Genomic DNA, 20,518 nt, shown 5'->3' with positions numbered 1-20,518 from the left:
TTGTGGCACAAAGAAGCACAAAAATGATGAATATTTTCAATTTACATTCCTGTATATTTAGTCTTCATTCATTCGGTAAATTATTATTGAGTACAGCTGTATGCCAGGCACTAGTGTTATTGCTGTTGTAGAGCAGTAAATAAAAGAGCCAATTTTCCTTGCTTTCATGGAGCTTACATTCTAGTAGTAGAGATTTAAAATTCATTTGTCTTTTAATATTCTTTAGAGGCATTTTCTTTGTTTTCTTGGGAGTTACCTACTGATTTTTCATTTTCTGTAATGATAGAAAATTCCTTTTAAAATAAATGTTTAACTATTACTATAGATTCTTTAAAAATATGTAAAATAATAATCCAGGTAATATCTTGATATGTCAAAATTATGAAAATGTTACATAAATGATTTATAAAATCATATTCTTTAGAGGCATTTAATTTTTTTTCATTTGACATATGTTTTATTTAAATTTTATATAACAACATTAGCTACCATTCAAGTACAATCAGATGTGTCCTGCATCTTATTCTGAAACTCATCACCCTATGTACAGAACAACAAAAAGCTAGAAGATAGATAAAGGAGAAAGAAGCCAGAAGAGAATAAGTAATTAAAATATGCTTCTATATGGAGATGGAAGTGATAAAAGCTGTCCTTGAGAATATGGAACAGAATATGGAACACAAGCCTTGAGAGAATGTGCATATAATGATCTTTACTATTAGTTAGTATTATGTTTGAAAACATTAATATTCATCTAAAGTTGCATGTGTTAACATTATTATATGTGTTAGCACACGACTGAATAAAACTTTTAGGAAAGGTAATGTTTGTATGAATACAATCTTCTGATCTTGACTGTTTGAAAATTCATAGGAGTTTTCAGAGGAGATCTGGATCATTCAAAAGCAATTAATATTGAAATTGACATTAATAAATACAAATTATAAAATGAATCATAGTTTACTGTTTTATTCTGCTAAGCAATAACTCCATGATTTAAATGACATAGCTTCCTAGTAGTGAGCCATTAGAGCAATTACTTTTGATATCTAGTGTCCCATTATAACGTAGCTGAAGGTTTAATAAAATACGCAGGTGACTCTGAGATGTTGCAATGAATATGGTCCAAATTAAGAACAATCAGGATTTAGGATTTTATTGTTTCTATATTTAGTACTCTGAGAACCACCTTTAAACTCATTGAGTTTTACCTACACACAGTTGAAGACTGAATTTTCTGTTATTGTAGAGTGAGCTCTGGGAGAAAAGTGAGAATCAGTTGTGATAAGATCATTGTTGATTTGAAGCAATGTAATTTCTTGAGTTTACTAACAATGAATCTCTCAGGAACATTTTCTTGTCTGTTTGCAAGTCCAGTAAATATTTTAAACTCACAAGGTAATATTCTTCTGTGAGGGTATAGATAATATCTATTATTAGGTAAGATGTTGTTTTTGTGCATTTTTATTTACCACATTTCCATTCATGCTAACTCAACATATTTTTACAGTTATTTTAGCAGAAATAGAATTTATTTCAGAGACCTGATTTTATCACTTTTGTTTCATTTCTTTCAGATTATTCCTTGACTTTATAAATACCTTCATTAATTTTCTAATGACCCTAAAATAATAATCAACTTTTTCAAAATTGTCTTTTCTTAGAATAAAATGATATTAGAGTATGGAAATTTGTGATAATTTGCTATTTAAAAACTGAATGAAATGTACGGATTGTATATACTATTAGTCAATTTTGGAATGACAGTTAAATATATCAAATCTAGTCATCCGTGCATCTAAGTATCACATTACAGAGAAATATATTTTTAAACACAGAACCGTGTGAATAACAGTGCTTTTTTTTTGGATGGAAATGTAGAGAAGCAATAAGTGAACCATTCCATCTTATTTTGTTGACTAGAAAGTGTTGGAGCTCTGGGGCTTGATACCTTGTCTTCTGCTTTCTTTTAGTCCTCTCTACCAGAGAGGGAGATAAGAATAGAGCATATCAAGAATCTGGAGGAGCTTCACATAATAAAAACGTCTGTGTTCCCTACCTACAGAAAAATCAATATCTGGGGTCATTGAGGGTGTAGTTCAAACAAACTTATTTTTGAAAAGATAAATGCTCCCTCACCTTTCTTGGTAAGAATTCCTGTGAAGTGGAATAGTAAGAGCTGCAGAAAGGAAACGATAAGTAAATTAAGAGAAGTTCAGAGAAAGAGTTATAAGGATTCAAAGGGGGAAAATGAGGATTTATAATTGGAAACATAGAAACATAATATTCATTCATTCCTTCACCATGTTCCCCCTCATTATGAGTCAGAAAGAGTGTTCGATGCTGGGAGCACAGAGGTGAGCAAAACCAGATTGAATACCTGGTACTCATGGAGTCTCTCTTCAAGCGTGTGAGATATTCTTTACCCAAATAGATAACAAGTATAAAATTGTAATTAAAATAAACATTATCAAAGGAAGGTTTACATGTTATGAGAAACTAAGACAGGGGAATTGCCCAAGTCATGGAGATGACAGGAAGCTTCTTAGGGGAGGTGGCTCAAGTGGCCTGTGTGGAAAAAACATTTCTGCTAAAAATGTTTGTCTGTATAGGTAATTATTAGGATATAGAAAACACGTAAGCCATTATGATTACGAGTTAGAAAGATGAGGAATTAAAAAAAATAATAAGTAAAACAGCTTCCCAGGACTATGAAAACACAGTACCACAAACTAAGTGGCTTAAAACACAGGAATTGATTCTATCACACTCCTTCAGGATAGAAGTCTGAAATCAAGGTGTTCACGGGTCCATGCTCTTTGAAGACTCTAGGGAAGACTTCCATGCCTTTCTCTTAACTTCCAGCATTACGTGCAATCTGTGGCATTCCTTGGAACACTTCAGTCTCTGGGATGCATCATCACATTTCTATTCTCTCTGTGTGCCTGTGTCTCAATTTCTCTCTTCTTATAGGGCATCAATCATTTTAGATCAAGGGCCCACCCTACCACAATACAATCTCATCTTCACTTGCTTACATCTGCAAAGACCCTATTTCCAAATCCAGTCACATTCACAGCTTCTGGATAGACATGAATTTCCAGGTGTGCTGGGGGAAGGTGACACTGTTCAACTCAATACAATGTGAAACAGAAAGTGGCTAAAATAGCAGGTCAGTATCCAGTCTGTTATCTGGGTGTCATTATAACTGAAAATAGTATTGGCTTGATGTTTGTGAAGACTTGATTCCAATCATGGAGGGATTAATAAAGGGTGGCAGAGGGGTGTGAGGGTTTTCCAAGAAAGAGGGAAAAAATGTCCTGGGCGCGAAACCAGAAGCCAAGGTTCACTTACTATTCATGTCTCCATGGCATTTCAAATCTTTAAACATTCTTAACACTTTAAATATAGCAACCAGAAATCCAAATATATAACTGATTTTTAGTCAGCAGTAATGATTATTTTTTTGAATAATTACCTCATACACATTTATCACATTTTCCCACCACTTAAATTTCTGAATTTTATTAGCATTGTATGTCTTGTCCATTCTACAAATTAAACTCTTTTAGTTTTTAGGGGTCAACAAAACAGTATAATAAAATTCAAATGACCACTGAGCAATATGTAAGGGTATAGTAAAAATGAGTGGTAATAGAGACCAGTTAACTAGAATTTCTTCTATAAAGAAGAAAATCTGTGATTTCACTAATCTTAGTATATTTCAATTTAGAAATTTTCAAATTTTAAATTTAGAGGTATATATTATTTTTAATATATTTTTCAAAGAATTAGATTTACAATTTATCTTGTTTATAACATATTTGTTTTATTATCTGCTTAAGTTGGTCAACTGCTCTCTTCATAATTTCTTTGTAACAGTCATCCCTTGTCAATGGTAAGCACTATATAAAAGTTATTTTTGTAGTAACCCCATGGAAATGGAAAGATCATTGTGAATGGTGATTCTGTGCCTATTAGTGCTTCAGGGTTTAGAAGGCCATGTTTACCCCATGTTAATCCCATTTATTTATTCTGGCCATTTAGAGACAGTAAAAAGGCAAAAGATATAAAATAAAAACAATAGAAAACTAATGGCAAAAAAAGATGAGAAAACCTGATACCTGAGACCATAAAATTTGTTTTTTAATTGGTACTTCCCAGAAACTTTCAAGTAATTTACACAATGTAGACTAATCTACACAGCTACACCAGTTGGTCAAAAACTAAAGGCATCAGGTAGATTATTATTTCTTTCTCCAATGCTGTAATGGAAATAATTTCCTTAATGTCATAAACCCATTTATTTGTTTCATTAGTTTAAAAAAATTAAAACTTGTAGCACAAAAATCAAGCTGATCACTTTAAAGAATTCAGCCTTTTTCTCTATAAACAGGAAAACTTCTGCCAACCATTTCTCCTATTGAACAAGCACATCATTCACTTGGGGAAAGTTGTTTGGGTTTGCTTTTCTGTTCTTTTGTGTTGATGAATTGCAGGTTTTTCAGACCCCATATTTTCATCACATAATTTTCTGACCTCAATTATACTTCTCAGAATACTACAGGTAATGAGTAATGGAATTGTTCATAGTGCTTTCAAAGTTGCTTTTAAATAATGAGATAAAAATATATTATAGAATTTTCTACCAGAACATCTTGCATTTATCAAGGTTAGATATCAATTGGAATTTCTTAAATCTATGCCTTAAACCTTAACCTTTGAATTGCTTTTATGCTATTACCACAAAAAAAAAAAAAAAAAAAGACAATGAAATTATAGAAATTCAGTGATTTGTTTCAAGAACGAATAACACACTCCCTCTGGATTGGGTAAGTAATCCAGACAAGAGATAGTAACATATGATTATTAGTAATGTATAAAAAATATTGAACTGGAGACAGTTTCACTTACTCTGTGTCTAAGGATAAGGAGAGTCAGGAAAATTGGGAACGAAGAGGAACACAGATAATGGAGTTGTTTCTCACACCAGAGTACATAGCAAGCAATTTTCTTCAAGTTAAAATCTACTGAATTTTAAGAAAGCTAGATGTTATAGATTAAACTAGGATTTGCCAACAGACTTAAGTTGTATACAAATACAACATGACAAATCTTTTTTTAATCTACTAATTCAATTTACCTATAGTTCCACATTTTTCTAAAAATGTACTGAATTGACCCGGCTTGGTGCTCACACCTGTAATCCCAGCACTTTGGGAGGCTGAGGCGAGCAGATCATGAGGTCAGAAGATCGAGACCATCCTGGCTAACAAGGTGGAAACCCGTCTCTACTAAAAATAGAAAAATTAGCCGGGTGCAGTGGCGAGCACATGTAATTCCAGCTATTTGGGAGGCTGAGGCGGGAGAATGGCGTGAACCCGGGAGGCGGAGCTTGCAGTGAGCCAAGATCAAGCCGCTGCACTCCAGTCTGGGCCACAAAGCGAGACTCCGTCCTCTGTCTCAAAAAAAAAAAAAAGGACTGAATTAAGGTCAGGTCACATTGAATGCTTTCAGAGTTGCCTACTTGAGCACTGCTGCTCCTACTTCTTGAGTTGTATTCCTACCAAATACCCACCTTATTGAAAACCAGCAGAACCTTGTTAATTTTCTTTTATTTCAACCGTTTTGGGGGCTCAAGTGGTTTTTGGTTACATGGTTAAGTTCTTTTGTGGTAACTTCTGAGATTTTAGTGCACCAGTCACCCAATAAGTGCACACTGTACCCAATATGTAGTCTTTATCCCTCAACACCCTCCCAACCTTTCCCTGCAAGTCCCCAAATTTTATTATGTTATTTTTATGCCTTTGTGTCCTCATGGCTTAGCTTCCACTTATAAGTGAGAACATACAATATTTGGCTTTCCATTCCTGAGTTGCTTAGAATAATGGCCTCCAGCTCCATCCAAGTTGCTGAAAAAGACAGTTTGCTCCTTTTTATGGCTGAGTAGTATTCCAAGGGGTGTGTGTGTGTGTGTGATATATATATAATCTACTCGTTGGTCCATGGACACTTAGATTGGTTTCATAGCTTTGCAATTGAGAATTGTGCAGCCATAAACATGTGTGTGCATGTGTCTTTTTCATATAATGACTTCTATTCATTTGGATAGATATCTAGTAGTGGGATTGCTGGATTGGTAGTTCTACTTTTAGTTCTTTAAGAAATCTCTATACTGGTTTCCATCAGTGGTGCTAATTTACATTCCCATCAGCAGTGTAAAAGTGTTCCCTTTCATTACATCCATGCCAACATCTATTGATTTTTTTTTTTTGACTTTTTGATTATGAACCTTCATTATTAAAAGAGTTCATTCCAAGGTGTTTTTTTATTTATTGTTTCGATTTGTGCCCTCAAGCATTAATGGCAGACAGATAAAGACTGCAAATCCTTAAAGAAGAAGACAAATGGATATTAAAACAGCAAAAAGAGAAAATGCTAAATTGTGAAGAAGGTTAAAAGACAAGAGAGGGGATGGACACGGTGGCTTATGCCTGGAATCCTAGCATTTTCGGAGGCCAGGGCGGGTGGATCACCTGAGATCAGGAGTTCAAGACCAGCCTGGCCAACATGGTGAAACTCTGTCTCTACTAGAAATACAAAAATTAGCCAGGTGTGGTGGTAGGCACCTATAATCCCAGTTACTCAGGAGGCTGAGGCAGGAGAATCGCTTGAACCCGGGGAAGCAGAGGTTGTAGTAAGCTGAGATTGCTCCACTTTACTCCAGCCTGGGTGAAAGAGTGAAACTCTGTCTCAAAAAAACGAAAACCAGCAAACAACAACAATAACATGAGGGTGATATAAATATAAGCCAAAGAAGAAATAAAAGAGTAAAAAAAAAAGATGGTGAAGTTTGGTGACAACAGGGACAGTTTATTTAATCATGTTTCCTTAGATTAACATTTCCTTCATGTTTTTTACTGTTACATCATTAAAGTTCTAGTCAATGAGAATGAGATTATCCTGACACTTCTTTTATTGTTATTTCTAATCTTCTACAAAAGTGAATGGGTATCTGGATATTGCAAATTACTTAATTTATTTCCTATAATAATAATAGCTAACATTTATTTAGCACTACCTCTATGTTAGGCATCATGCTTTGTGCATTATATATGAGTTCATTTGATCCTCACAACAATCTACAAGGATGTCCTAGTATAATCTCATTTTACCATTGGGGAATCTGAGGCAGCCAAACATTGTGACCTAGTCACTGGAAACTCATATTCCCATCGCACCAAACACATACAGATATTGGTTTTATTGTAAACGTCAAATTTCAGAGAACACATTATTTTAGATTTTATTTGTCTTCTGGGCCAAACACTTCTTAAACTCAAGTTCAAGAAGAGAAAAGACTCCCTCAAGGGTCTGCAGTAGATAGACTGACGTAAAATAAATCCTGAAGCTTAATTTAGGTTTTCTGACCTGCAGTTCATTGCCCTCCATCACTAAATTTTAGGGCAGGTCAGTAGAACCTTAATCAAACCCTTGATATATTTTAAATTAATGTTCAAATCCATACAACCATTGCATATTTTCCACTTTCAAATTTTCACATGAATCCTGGAAGTAATCTGCATGTTGAGTCAGATTCTTTTACAGTACCTAAAAGTGAGCCATTGTTTCAGCACATAGGAAACTCATCTTAGGCCAAAATTTTTCCCATTTCTGACAGCACAAATCTATATTTTTAAGAATGATTTGCTCCATTCCAAGCAAAACCTCTATTTTAATCTATTTGCATATGTAGGTCATGGCTAAAACCCAGTTTATAGTAGTATCATTAAATTGTATCTGCTTCTGTTAGCAGTAGTGAAGAATAATCATCTATTAGAAGAATTAAAACTATTTATCAACCTTTAAAATATTGAAATTTTATCAGAAAATCTCATATCTGTAGCATTGTCCTGCCTGAGAAATATAAAGACGTTATGATGACTGCGAAAGACTAAAACATGCAATTAAAATTTTAAAAATAAAAATGTAAACACAATTGTTACTGATACATTTATTACTGGTTTTCCAGTATTTAGGGGGCACTGTTAATATTTCTTTATTTAGAAATGGAACAAAATAACATTGTTAATAATGCATCTGCTCTATATTGTATCTAGGAATTTAACATAAATGTAAAATATTTTTCCCCAGTCCATTGGTCACGCATTATAAAAGTTTTCCAAAATTAAGTTTACTTTTTAACATTTAAAAGCAGACTAATGACAGCAGCTAGTAGGGGGAAAATTGTATGTTTAAAAGGTGAATATTTTTTAGTTTCATCTATAAATATTTATTTTTAGAATTGTCTTTCTATAATGTGCATGCTTTTCTTAAGAAATCTTGGCATTGGCCTTGACATTTATTAGATTTATTTGAACTGTATTAGATTTTGTGTACTCCAATTTACTAAAGAAAGCGTATCTCTTACAGTGCTTTTCATAAATGCATCAGTTATTCACAGGCTAAACCCTTAATTAGTGCCACTGTCCACATTATTCTCTGATATTAAAACAGTATGATACCTTTATCAAAATAGCAAAGAATTTAATTGAGGGTAAGATTTGTTTGTGGAATGCTAAATACAATTGGAAGTCCTGAATTTTACCTGGTAAGTAGTTGCAGTAGCATTGGCTAATTAACTACTGAAAGTGCATATGTAATGTTAACTGAGACTGTTCAAACTTTGGACACAGACATTTTTCAATATTAAAATTATTAGACTTTATATATATTTATAAACATACAGATGAACATATATATAAAAGTTTTGCTTTGTGGGCTTTATTAGACTTTGCAGGCAGATACAAAAATACTTTCTCACTCCAAATGGAGAACTTCTAGTTGTAGACTTAATTACCTTTTATTGGTGTGCCAAATAGGTATATTTGAAAAAAAATAATAATAGTAAATTAGCTTTTAACTAAGAAATCAGAAGGATCTAGTGTCTATTAAAAGAAATGTAAATTACTTCTCCAGTTCACTGATCTGCCTTAAATCTAAAATGTAAACAAACTTCAGCTTGTAGCTCAGTTCAATTTAGCATTCATTTATTGACCACCTTTTATGAACCAGGTTCTTTGTTAGGCTCTGGAGACAAAAAGATAAATAAGACGTGATTCTTGTCCTTGAGGAGCATTCAGTTCATCAAAGAAAGACCGATCAATAATTGCATAATGTCAATACAGTGTGGTACTGCAATAGAAGTATATGCAAGTCGGTGCTCAGCCTGAATATACCATATGATTCTTTTTTGAAGCTTTGCTAATATTCCATAGAGCAGGGGTTGGCAACCTTTTCTGTAAAGGGCCAGATAGTAAATGTTTTCAACTTTGTTGGCCATACAATTTCTGTCACAAGTACTCACCTCTTTCATTGTGGTTCAAGAGCAGCCATGCATGATAAATAGAAGAATTAGCACAGTGAATCCATACTAACCTACAGTGTATGGCAACCAAATAATTGGTGCCTGCTACTAGGACTGGACCTTTATCCCATTTACCCTTTCCATCACACATACTTTATTCTTTCTTTCCTACTCTCTGTTTTCATCTCATTCTTTTTTCTTTCCTATGCTGATTTGAAGCTGGAATCCATAATCTTAAGTAGTCATGTTTAAAGTACTAAAATCAGATTTCAGTCACTTACTTTATAAGAACTGTGCATCAATAATAATAGCTCTCATTTAAAAACATTTTTGTGTGCAGAGCATGCTCAAGTGTATTATAACTCACTTAATCTTTAAAACGACCATGAGAGGTAAATATTATTTTCATTTTACATGTATAGAAAGTTGACCTTAGAGAGGGCAAGTGGTTTGTTGAAGACTGCACAGCTGGCAGAAGACAAGAAGCAATATGTTAATTGTACTATATCACAGAAATGATCTTTAAAACACTGCAGCATGCGCAGAAAACTCCAGTCTCATTTGTGGGATCAGTAGCTAGGGTGGCCAATTAACCTGTCCTGGTTTGTTTGGAAGTGAGGGCTTTCCCAGACAGGAGACTTTCAGTGCTAAAATGAGGAAGGTTCCAGGCCAACCAGGACAATTTGGTCACTATGTCAGTAGCCCCCCAGCTCCTTGATTCCAGTGGTTTTCACATGTGAATGTTCATAAGAATTACTTGCAGATCTTGTGAGCAAAATCCTGATTCAGACTCTGATTCACTAGGTCTAGATGGAGCTTGAGAATCTGTCTTTCTGACAAACTCTTAGGTAATGCTAATGCTGCTCATCTGTTTACATTTTGAGTAGAAAAGTATCCTTGCCCAATCTTGGGGCTCACTCCAGATCGCATGAATCAGAATCTGCATTTTAATATAATTTCCCAGGTGATTCACACATTCATGTTTAAAGAGCTCTATTCTGTTCCACTACTGATTGGTGTACAGTAATCTTCATTTGGGCATGTTTTTCTTGGTTTAAACGTGCTTTCCTAATATGGAGATAAAGCTGAATAACTCCTTTTGCCAATCTGAGTTATTTCATTCTTCTGGGAGTCCAGATAACTCTTTTCTTGAACGTTTACTTATCTGTTCATTCCTTATTTTTCGTAATCCCCTGGAAATTTATTGAACTCCATTATGTAAGCTCAGTCTCGGGTGTTCATTTCTGTGCCTATTATTCTGCAAAAGAAAATTATTCCACGTGAAAAAAAATCAGATACTCAGTAATTTATTTTCAACTGTATTCAAACTTGTTCATCAGAATATAGTACAGGTTGAGCATCCTAAGCTGAAAACCCAAAATCCGAAACTTTTTGAGTGCCAAGGTGATTCCACAAGTGGAAAATTACACACCTGCCCTCATGTATTATGTTACAGTCAAAACACATGCCTACAGCACAGTTTCTTCAGTGAGTTGCTATGAAAAAAATAGACTCTTCCAATCTCCTTCAGCTACAATGTATCTTTTCTGTGCACACTTAAATTTCCTTATGCAATCATGCCCAAAATAGGTAATAAGATGGCATGTGTGCAGGCCAGATGCACTAAGGGCAGGTTTCCTATGATGCCCCATGTGGAACCAAGACCTATGTGCATTGCTCGTTACCCACTGTCTAGGTAATTTTTTGTTGTTGTTGTCATTTTTGCTTATTCGCTGCTCTGTGTGTAAAGATATTGTTCAAAATGTCACAAAGACCTGCAGGTGCCCCTATAGGCAACAGTGACAAGGAAAAGAAGAAGCATTTATTTCATATATAGCACAGAAAGTCAGAAACTGGACAGTGGTGGTGCAAGCGAGAAACATCTTATAGAAGATTATATTGTTTGAATGACCACTATATATGACCTAAAAAGCAGAAGGATGAGCTGTTGAAGTTCTATAATGAAAGTGATGAAGATAAGGTTAATGAAAAATAGAAGAACACTCCTTAAAGCTAAAAATGAAGATCTCTCTTGTGTATTGAAAGAGCAAATCCATCACCGTTGTAGTGAACACATGCCACTTAATGGTATGCTGGTCATGAAACAAGCAAATATCTCTCACAATGAGCTGAAAATTGAAGGGAACTGTGAATATTCAACAGGCTGGTTGCAGAAATTTAAGAAAAGACACAGCATTAAATATTTAAAGATTTGTTTTAATAAAGAATCTGCTGATCATAAAGCAGCAGAGAAATTCATTGACAAGTTTGCCAGGGTCATCACTGATGAAAATGTGATGCAAGAACTTGTCTATAGTGCTAAAGAAACATCGCTGTTTTGATATTATTGCCATGGAAAGACACAAACTACAGCTGATGAAACAGTTCCCTACCAAAATTAAGGATGCCAAGGACAGAATAACAGTGCTGGGATGTGCTAATGCAGCAGGCATGCATAAGTATAAACTTGCGTGATAGGCAAAACCTTGCATCCTCACTCTTTTCATGGAGTGAATGTTTTATGAGTCTACTGCTATGCTCACAAAAAGGCAAAGATTACAAGGGACATCTTTTCTGATTAGTTTCACAAACATCTGTATTAGTGGCCAGTGCTCACTGTAGAGAAGCTGTACTGGATGATATCTGCAAGACTTTTTTTTTTTTTTTTATCTCTTGACACTTTTCTGCTCAGTCTCCAGCTGAAATTCTCATTAAAAATTGTTTATGCCATGTACTTTCCTCCAAATGTGACTTCATTAATTCAACCATGTGTCCAGGGTATATTGAGGGCAGTACGAGTACATATAGGCTGGGCACTGTGGTTCACACATGTAATCCCTGTGCATCAGGAGGCTGAGGCAAGAGAATCACTGGAGGCCTGGAGTTCGAGACCTGCCTGAGCTGTGTGGTGAGACTATGTCTCTACAAAAAAAACAACAAAAAAGTAAATATTTAATATAAAAGCACTTTCTTAAGCAGCATGCTAGCAGCAATAAACAGAGGCATAGGTGTGAGAGGTTTTCAAAAGGCATTTAGCATGAAAAATGTTATGTGGAAAATTGCCAACATTCAGAAACAGTGACTAAAGATGCAGTTGTATAATACATGCCATGTACAACCTCTGGCCTACGACTATGCTCAGCGGTAAGGATGAGCAAGGTGGTGACTCTGAGGCATTCCATAAGATAAATAAGAAAAAAAGTGGTGTCTGATCTCGTTACGTATGAAAAAATATACCTTCAAAGTCCTTCAGTAAGCTGGAAGAAATAGATATGGAAGAAGCAATTAGGCTGCAGTTGTTCATTCACCAATCAGTAGTGAAATGGTTCTGAATCAAAGTTATCATGATAATAGTGACTACGAAAATGACATTGTTAACACTACAGAAGAAGTGCCTGTACACAACATGGTGAAAATGTGTAATGGGCTTGCTGAAGGACTAGAGCAGTGTGCATTCACAACAGAACAAACCATCTGTCACCTCATAAAGTCTAAAAGAGACTCTGAAGACAAAAAACATCAATGAGGCAGATGACTCTGGAGGAAACATTTGAAACAGCCATCCAGCAGGATGCTTACTCGTCCCTAGTAGACCCACTTCCAGGACCCTCACCTGCTTCTCATGTTTCTTCTCACCTAAAAAACATATAGAGTGTATGGTAACCTTTTAATCAAAACATAGCATTAGCCAGGAATGGCAGCTAATGGCTGTAATCCCAGCACTGGGAGGCCAAGGCAGGAGGATCACTTGAACCCAGGAGTTTGAGACCAGCCTAGGAAACAAAGTGAGATGCTATCCCTATTAAAAATAAGTAAGTATATAAATAAATAAATAAATAGCTGGGTGTGGTGATATATGCGTGCGGTCCCAGCCACATGGGAGCTTGAGCTCAGGAGGTCGAGGTCACAGTGAGCCATGTTCATGCCTCTACACTCCAGCCTGGGTGACAGAGTGAGACTATTATCATAGGTGGAGACTGAAAAGCTATTTTTTTCTTTTATAGTATTTGTTTAACAACTAATTCAGGTATTGTGGGGATGCTACTGTGCTAGTTACCTCAAACACATTATTTTTCTTGGTATTAATGGTATGTCATATTTTTATGTGTGAGGGAGTATAAGAAAATAATTGTTTATCGGTAGCATATGAATTCAGAATCATGAATGATGGTAATGCCAAACAATCACAAGTTGTCCACATGAGTGGCTCAGATAGTGACACTTTTGATTTCTGATGGTTCAATGTATAATAATTTTGTTTCATGCATAAAATTATTTAAAATATTGCATATCATGACCTTCAGGTTATATGTATAAGATATACGTGAAACATAGATGCATTTCTTGTTTAGACTTGGATCCCATCTGTCTCTATTGTGTATATGCAAATATTCCAAAATCAAAAAAAAAAAAAAAATCCAAAATCCAAAACTTTTTTGGTCCCAAGCACTTCAGATAAGAGATACTCAATCTGTATATACAATTGTGACAGTTGTAAATTACTGTTTCAAAATTCCTCCTCTGTGACACCTGAAAAAAAGAAAATGAGTAAAATGAAATGTATTTGGAATAGGTGCTTCCTCTTGCTAAAGTATTGCTTGAGTGTAATGAAAAGGTTATAAAAATTATACTGTCAGTTGTTATTTGTATGTTTTCACTATATGCCCAGCATTGTTCTAAGTAATTTACATTTTAAATCATTTAATATTCAGAAAAATCCTATGGGGTAGATACTATTATTATCCCCAATTTTCAAGTGAAGCAGCTGAGCAGATAAAGGTTAATAACTTCTTCAAGGTCAAATAAGCTAGAAAGTGGTCAAGCCAGGAATATAAATGACAGCAATTCAGGTCTAGTGCAAACAGCACCTCACTAAGTGTTGACTGTATTTCACCCCTATGCTGGTTTCTTTCATACCATTGACCACACTTTATAATAACCTATCTTTATTTTTACTTTCAATCTACCTTCCTCTCAATATTGAACCTCCTTGTGCAAAGGGATCACATTTGTCTGGTTCCCTGTTGTGTTTTAAGTCCCCGAAACACACTAGGTGCTCAGTAAATATTTGTTAAAGGAATAAATAAACAACAAAATATTGTAAGGTCTATAGTCTGTACCAATGCAAAGTATAAGGGGCATAGAAGAGAGGAAGAGAAACCCTTTCTCTTCCAAAACACTCCTATATTATGAAATGTGACTCTGAAGGTTGAGTTGATACTTTCACTGCATCTATTGATTAAACATCCGAGACAATTATAGCAATTTGGAAAAGATTTTTAAAGAAGTTATAAATAAATTATTTGGGGTGTACATACTTTGATTTTAGATTTAAGAGATCAAAAAGTCACTTTTTTGCTTTGGCTTTAATGCAGACTTTGGGCTTATTTGGAAGTAATATTGCCGCTATCAGCCATCTTCAGAATGTTTAAAAATCATGCTCCTAAGTTAATTTGTAAGATGTTGCAACAGCATTTGGCTAAAAGCAGTAAACTACGTTTCCAATATACTTTGAAATATTTACTGTGGTTAAGATGTGCAGGGTAACAGCCTTAAATACCTCCTATTGCACTGAAATGAAATCTGTGCTTCAAACTTGCCAGGCTCCTAATCATTATCACCTCTTCCTTATGGTTCCCATCTGGAATGCCTTTTCCTTTGACTAGGCCTGTTGGAGGCCTTGAAGCTTTCCAAGGCCCATCTAAAATCCCCCCATCACTATGAAGCTTTCCAAGAGGACTCCAGTCATTCTGATAATTTTCTTCTCTGTCGCCTGGCACTTTCACCATTCTCACAACCTCAGATGCCTTATTGTGGAGGTGGAGTGTTCTTTTGTTATTCCCTTTGTTCTTTGTAGGTAATTCTTGTTTCTATATACTTTAGTTTCCTTAATGCAGCGATTGTATTTTATATGTCTTACCAAACCCAGAACTGTACAAATAACAGATGTGCAGTAAATACTCTTCGAATGATTCATTTGATTGGAACATTATCTGAAGTTACTTATGTGTCTTTTGTCAAAGTTATGCAGAATATTGTTTACCCCAGAACATTTTCAAGCTCTTTAAACCTACTTCTAAATGCAGTTATAGCTGGTGCAAGGATTTTTTTTTCTTTTTTTCTTTTTTTTTTTTTTCTTATACAACATAGTTTCTTGTGATTGGTAGTTCAAGGTAGAAGGAAAGCCAAAAAAAAAAAAAAAAAAAAAACAAATTTGTCTTTCTGCTAGGTGTATAGGACCCTTGAGGTTTTTAACAGTTACCCCTAAATCAATTGAACAGATATTTTCACTGAAAGATGGGATGTAGTTTCTGAAATATTGAAAAGTCCCGTTGTCAAAGTATTATTATATTTTACATTCAATAAAACCCAAAACATATTTGGACATACTTTTATTAAGCCTTTTCTTTTTGGATGTTGTGAGCATAAGACTTATGCATTCTTATATGTATATAGCTCTGTAAGGAGGAGTATGCAAGTTCCTTTATAAGTCTTTGATTTTTGACACTGTTAATTTTGTCATTGTAAAATTCCTGTTTCAATTTAATCACAATAATTGCAGAATTAACCTTATACATAGCTTATTATCTTAATAGAAAACTAGATTCTAAAGGTAAGTAAATAATCTATGAATGCAAATTAAACATTCTGTGATGCCTCTTCCTTTTCCCAAGCATTACACATGCCTAATTAATTTCTTTTATACGATTAAAAAAATGCTACTGTAAAGGCCCGAAAAAGAAGTGATGTGTATGTAACCTATTATATTGCTAGTAAATTTTGTGTTAACTTACAAGTTAACAAGTATCTGATGGAGACTTTAGAAGTAAGTAGGCTTTTGTAAGCCAGAATAGCTGGGAGAAATGGTAGAAGTTGTGTTGAAAACAGATTTACCAATAGGCTGTAGGAGAATATGTGAGGCTGACTTAAGTAGAAAAATCTGAAGGAAGAACAACCACACGGGTTATCTTCAGTCACGGGAGTAGAGTTGGGAAGATAAAGAGATTTCTGGTGAATATCCTAGTTCATTTTTTGTGGTGTCTAAAAATGGTTTCCGGCTAACCATCAGAAAGAAGGCCCCTGGGGCTATAGATTTAGTCTGTCTGGGATGAAATTTGAGAAGCTTCATTTTAGAAAACATTTCCCAAAGAGTTTCAGATTATTGGCTAAACTTGAGAAGTAGCATATGTCCTCCTCATCCTTGTGGGATACATGCCAAGACCCCAGTGGATGCCTGAAACCTCGGATAGGATGGAACCCAAATATATACTGTTTTTTCTTATAGGTGCATACCTACGAAAAGGTTTAATTTATACTATGAAAAGTTTAATTTATAAATTAGACACAGTAAGAGATTAACAACAGTACTATAATAAAATAGAATAATTATAACAATATGCCATCATCAGTACTCTTAGGCTTTGGGTCCATTGTTAATTTAAATAAAGATTAAGTGAACACAAGCACTGCACCACAGCCACCATCAATCCGATAACTGAGAGGGCTTCTTAGTGACTAGCGAGGGGGTAGCATATACAATGTAGATACACTGGGCAAAGGGATGATTCATCTCCCGGGTAGGATGGGGCAGGATGACTTGAGATTTTATTACACTATTCAGAAGAACACACAATTTAAAATTTACAAATGGTTGCCCTGGGTGCAGTCTCTCATGACTATAATCCCAGCTTTTTGGGAAGCTGATGTGAGAGGATCAATTAAGGCCAGGAGTTTGAGACCAGCCTAGCCAACATAGTGAGAACACTTCTCTACAAAAAATTTGAAAAATAAATAAGCCTGCCATGGTCGTGCACATCTTTCATCCTGGCTACTCAGGAGGCTAAGGCAGGATTTCTTGAGCACAGGAGTTTGAGACTGCAGTGAGCTATGATCAGGCCACTGCATCTCAGCCTGTGGCAGAGTGAGACCCTGTTTCTAAAAAACAAATAAAATTTACAAATTAATTTCTGGAGTTTTCCATTTAATATTTCTGGACTGTGTTCTACCGCCCTTAACTAAAACTGTGGGAAATGAAATGGAGGATAAGGAGGGACTACTGTAATGAGTCCTCAGATTTCTGGCCCCAGGCCTGGCCCCAGGCCAACTGTGGGACCAGTAATTCAGGCAGAAGTTTCTTACACTAAGTAAAGAGAATCACATAAGCTCCCAATTTACCACTGACCCAGGCAAAACCAGATCTTATAATGGTGGTAGCTTTGTGTTACATTTTGAGGAACTTGACCTTTATGTTCTAGGGTATAGGGTAATATACCCTATAAGGTTATAGGGTAAGGCAAGTCCCAATCTAGGCTAGGGTTTGGAGCTAATCAACCTTCCAGGATTCCTTGCAGTTCCATGTTTGGTCCAGCCATCATTTTTTATAAAGAGATGCCAGAAAATTTTATTCCATACAGTGAGCAAACTGAGTAAGTTCAGTAAGATGCAAAGGAAAGGTTGTTGTTGTTGTTGTTTTAAATAAATGCTATATGTTCATTTTATTCCTTAAAAATAAGTCTTTTGTGAGAAAAGACAAATCTAAATGTAACATTTCAATCATATTCATCTAATATGTAAAATCAATCTGATGATGACCAGTTGCTAATCATAAATTTTATCTTTCTAGAGCAGTAGTTTTAAGCTTTGGCTGTTTCAGAACCACATAGATAGCTTATTAAAATATGGCTTGTTGGGCCTCACTCCCAAATTTCTGTTTCAGATTGGGATAGGGTGTAAGAATTTGCATTTCTAACATATTCTCAGGTGATGCTAATGCTGCTGGTCCATGTTAATCTGAGAACTACTGTCCTAGAGGGTAGAGTAAGGACAGGGAAGGAAACAATTTTCATTAGTGTTTATCTGTATATAGTAAATTTAATACTTAATTTTTGTGAGACTATTGCCCAAAGGATGAAATGCCACATACAATCATTATATACATATTAAAATGTTAATATAGTTAACACACCACTGTAAATGAAAGCCATGTTTTCTAATCCAAAGAAGTAAAAACAGGGACCAGGTGATATAATCATTGAGCAGTAAGAGTATATGCTGATTTGACAAATTATGTATTATTACCCAAGTAACTATTTTGATCTTTCTATAGAAGAGAGTATACTCTGCTGTCTTTGGAAGAAGTTAAAATGATATCTGCAGACTATATATGAAAATATCAATTAACTCTTATTTACCTCTAGACTGTTGCTTAGTAACATGGGTTTATATTATTTTGATTAAGTTTCCTTGCTTCGGAAGGATGAAGACATTGGACGCTCACTGGATAGTCACAAAACACTTTCTTAGTTATTTAATTCATGGATGCCAAAAATTCAATAGCAATATTTATTAGCTAATATTTTAAATGCAAAATCTAGGTCTGTTTACAACATAAGCAGCATTTCTTGATTTTTACATTTATGCTAAGTTTACTTATTGGTTTTTATCAAAATAATATATTTTTGTAATATTATGTAATAGGAAGAAATGAAACAAATAAATGTTGACAAAATCATGCCTAAGTAACTGACTTGCTTGCTATGATGTTTCTTGACTATGTTTGAGTTTAATCACACAAGGATGAACATGTTTAATTGACTGGAATTTAATATCACTCCCAATGACAAAGAGGAGTGATTCGAACTGGTGTGTTTATAATTGTAGGGTGGATCTTGATTAACTCCATACAAAATATTATTATAATCTAATATTATATAACAAGCAGTTTTAACCTGGCCAATAACGTTGCTTTTAATCTTCATTCCCTTAGATAAACTAAGGGAGTGAAGGAATGATCTTTTTGACTATCTACAGTCCAAATCAAGTAGAAATTAATTAACAGCCATATGGACTAAAAGGATTAGCTTTATTTTTATTTACTCAAAGCCAATTATACCACATCTTCCGAAGGGATAAGTGTACACTGGGGAATGTTTTGCTGAGAGAACATCACTTTCTAAGAGCCTTAAAGCACTTGACCTTCATTTGGCATCTCTAGTCTGTTCTCATAACAGGTTCTGGCATCACCATCTTGCTTCTGTGTTACTGTTTCCAAATGTTTGTTTTGGCAGCAAAATTATCTTAATATAGCTTTGTTAAGTGGTTCTATTTTCTCACTGAACTTAAGGAAAGTTTATCTCACAGGATAAAAATGGAGAAACACAATGGTTTTTTGTTTGTTTGTTTGTTTGAAGTCATGGATTCACCATCACTCTTCAAACAGTTTTGGGCCAACTGAAAGAGAAATGTGAAATAATTTTGCTGATGAGATCCTCTTGCCTATGTCTTTTAGTGAAATGATTTTGCACTTCCATTGGCATCCTTTATCTGAACTGTCTATTCTAGCCTTAGCAGGACCTTGTCCACTTGTATAGTCTAGTGTCACAAAGCAAGAATATAGTCTGTACAGGATAGTTCATAGTTCTCAGACAATTCATAGCTATAAGATTCTACTAGACTCTGCATTTTTTACTTGTTTCTCACATATAATCGACATGATCAACACTTTAAAAATTATGGACGATTAGATTACAATGTTTGGTATAAAGTAATAAAGAGATTACCATCTTTAAAAAATAAATACAGGTACTCCTATCAGAATTACCAGATTTTGACTTCTACCAAAATGTCTTGGCTCTTGGGATTTGCACTGTTTTATGATTTACTGTATAACTCACCTCTCATTCTTCCAGAAACTGACTTTTTTCCTCATTGATCCATAATTTGGGGCAGCCATATTTGTACATAACCCTATTCTCTTGGCCATGATTGAGGGGCCCACAGAAGGGCTTCTAACATGATGTTACAGATTCAGCCACAGAGAGGGAGGGAGAGAGGGAGGTGGGGCGGGGGGGGGGGGGGAGAAAGACAGAAAGAGAGAGAGAGAGGCTAATTCTGATTATTCCAAGTTTTGAAGCTTGAAATTCTAATCTAATGTACAATTATTGACCCAGCTTGTTGGTCACTGGACCACTTTCCATGTAAAAATTCAGTCTCAACAAATTTATTTTCTATTGTCTACAGACAAATGTGATATAAGCAAAAGAGAATAGTAAAGCCAATATTCAGGTAAGCAGAGAAGAGAGTTGGAGAAACGATGGTGTTTAAGTTTGTAGCTCCAGTTGAGTCTGAAGTCTTATTCCATTCTGGCCTATA

General features: G+C 34.9%; 1 protein-coding gene across 1 annotated transcript in view; it reads left to right on the top strand.

The window, feature by feature from the left end:
* Positions 1–20,518, top strand: part of NAALADL2 (N-acetylated alpha-linked acidic dipeptidase like 2) — a 978,063-nt gene that overhangs the window by 143,880 nt on the left and 813,665 nt on the right. The window lies entirely within an intron of this gene.

Source organism: Piliocolobus tephrosceles, chromosome 2 (genome assembly GCF_002776525.5).
Source record: "Piliocolobus tephrosceles isolate RC106 chromosome 2, ASM277652v3, whole genome shotgun sequence".
Classification (NCBI taxonomy): Eukaryota; Metazoa; Chordata; class Mammalia; order Primates; family Cercopithecidae; genus Piliocolobus; species Piliocolobus tephrosceles.
Note: the sequence above shows the minus strand (reverse complement) of the source record. Positions and strands in the feature narration are given on the sequence as shown.